This window comes from Pundamilia nyererei, unplaced genomic scaffold, assembly GCF_000239375.1.
Source record: "Pundamilia nyererei isolate P.nyererei 1_Seehausen unplaced genomic scaffold, PunNye1.0 scaffold00013, whole genome shotgun sequence".
Taxonomy (NCBI): Eukaryota; Metazoa; Chordata; class Actinopteri; order Cichliformes; family Cichlidae; genus Pundamilia; species Pundamilia nyererei.
Genome location: NW_005187414.1, coordinates 340,551 through 342,725, shown reverse-complemented (window position 1 = coordinate 342,725; position 2,175 = coordinate 340,551). Strand labels below are relative to the sequence as shown.

General features: G+C 42.9%; 1 protein-coding gene across 2 annotated transcripts in view; it reads left to right on the top strand.

Moving 5' to 3' along the window:
- disp1 (dispatched homolog 1 (Drosophila)) overlaps positions 1–2,175 on the top strand; it is a 123,018-nt gene that overhangs the window by 46,889 nt on the left and 73,954 nt on the right. For both annotated transcript variants that reach the window (XM_005724780.1, XM_005724782.1), the window contains one exon: positions 1,470–1,547. The gene's annotated coding sequence lies outside the window, so the exon portion shown is untranslated. The remainder of the gene's footprint in view (positions 1–1,469; positions 1,548–2,175) is intronic.

Below are 2,175 nucleotides of genomic sequence, written 5' to 3'. Positions count from 1 at the left end.
TTTTTTGTACATCTGTCTATACATTTCTCAAAACAAACATAATATATATATTTTTGAGCTCTACTTTGGTTTCCTGTGTTTTATTCACACACTCAGGCTCCATAGTCTAAACTAATTCTGATAGCTCATTGTCTATGAAGCTGCAGTCAGGCGCCCTGGTCCTTTAACCACGTTACACTTGATATTTTGGAGAAACTGCGAGGTACTGGGAGGGAGATCCCTCCCTTGGATTCGAGCGACTTCTTTGGAAATGAAAGTTGACTGTGACTCGAGCCATCGGATTAATTGGTGTATGCATGCTTGGCGAAGGCCTAGCGGCGACCTGGGGTTGATGGGAATTGCCTGTGAGATACTTGCATGTCTGAGCTCTTTCCACACCAACAGGCTGTCACATGATCACAGTAAGCAACAGGGGAAAAGGCAACAGCGTGATGACAAAGGGCAGAATTTTTACAAACTGAACCTCGAGATTTTGATTTTTAACATTTGCAGTGAAGCGTCTTCATATCTGTATTTAAATGACAAAAACAGGAAGGATGTTCTTTATTGAGAAGAATCGATGCTTTGATTGTCTTTGGGCCTTTCCGAAGCTTTGAGGTAGAAAAGAGTTTTGTTTTAAAGACTGCTCTCAGTGTGAGGGGGTAAATGCTACCCCTCCAGTGTTGGAGTGTGGGGAGAAACTTTGAGCTGTTATGTTGGGATAAATGGGTCCGTCTAACCCGAGCCCGTTGCTCAAAACGGACTAAAAGCTTCCTCGTCCGTCCATATTTAACCCCCTCTGTGGCGACCACTGTCTTCATCTTCTCTCTATCGACACACACCTTAGGAACTGCTGATGTGAACCATATGCTGCCTTTGAATGGCCTTCTGTTCTGCTGAGCCCTTGCACATACTCAAGGTCATATCATGACCTTGTTTCTAGGCTACCTGCTAACCTCCCAGGACCGGCGTCACGGGGCAGGATAATGCCTTCCTGTCCTGCTTCCTGCTAGCCGGCCTTCTTGTCTAATCTTCTCTGTACCTGTTAAATCATCACCTAAAATCTCTGCAGTATGAAGCTGCATTTTTCTGTCAGTGGGCCTAATCTTCACAATAAAGTGACCTTTGCAGACCTTATTAACAGACCCGCGAGTGGTGTGACCTCTCAGCTTCGAGGTCGAGGGGAAGGAACAGACTTGTAGATTTTGCCTATTTCGGTCTCTGTGTTTTAATTTTTTTTTTACCAGACTCTCTTTTATTGTCTTACACTTAAAAAAAAAAAAATTCTTCCGTGGATTCCTTTACAAGCTTATTTCCAGCAGTGATTTTCAAGGAAAATTGGCACCAGCAGTCTTTCCTATTTAAGGCATAGATGGATAGCACTTGCTGCTGATCTTTAACTCAGTGGAGTCGTTTCTTTCCAAAGGAGCCGATTCTTTTCATTTTGTTTTGTACTGTGTTTCAGAGCAATCTTGTCTGTGTGTCCACAGATTGACCGGTGTCTCTGGGGGCTTTGAGAGTGTGACCGCATAAACAAATGCAGAGCACGGTGCATTGTCATCTTGCAGGTAAGGCATGTAGCTCTGCGTTTAACTGTAGATTGTGTATTTACTGTGCAAAGCTGCACACCATAAAGTTCACATCAAACTAGTTCTGAGGGACGTCCTGTTGTACATTTCCTTCATTCAGTAACTGAGTGTGGTTTAAACTAGGGCTGCACGATTTTGCATAAAATGAGAATCACGATTTTTTGGCTTAGAATTGAGATCACGATTTTCTCACGATTCTCTTTTCCAGTATAAATATTTATTGCACTTATTAACTGCACATCAACTTCGTAACAGTTGAGACTGAACATAAAAACAATAAATAAACATAAAAACAACAAATGTCTCACGTTTTGTCGTTGCCAAATGTTGTACTGCTTGAAATTCCGTCTCCACCGTTGCTCGACGCTGCGTGTATAGAGCAGGTAGTGCAACAATAGAAAAATAGTTGCGGGACTGTGTAGCGTTTGTCTAGGGTGTTGATCATTTTCCTAAATCTCTTGTTTTGCACAGTGTTGATGGAGCCATATCTTTGGTCAGGTGATAAGTGATAGCCTCCGTAATTTCTTTGTGCCTGCGGGAGTTCGACGTGTATAGGGAAGCGCTGTATAAGGTTCCCGTTATTGATGTTTGGGTGGTTGACCAGGAC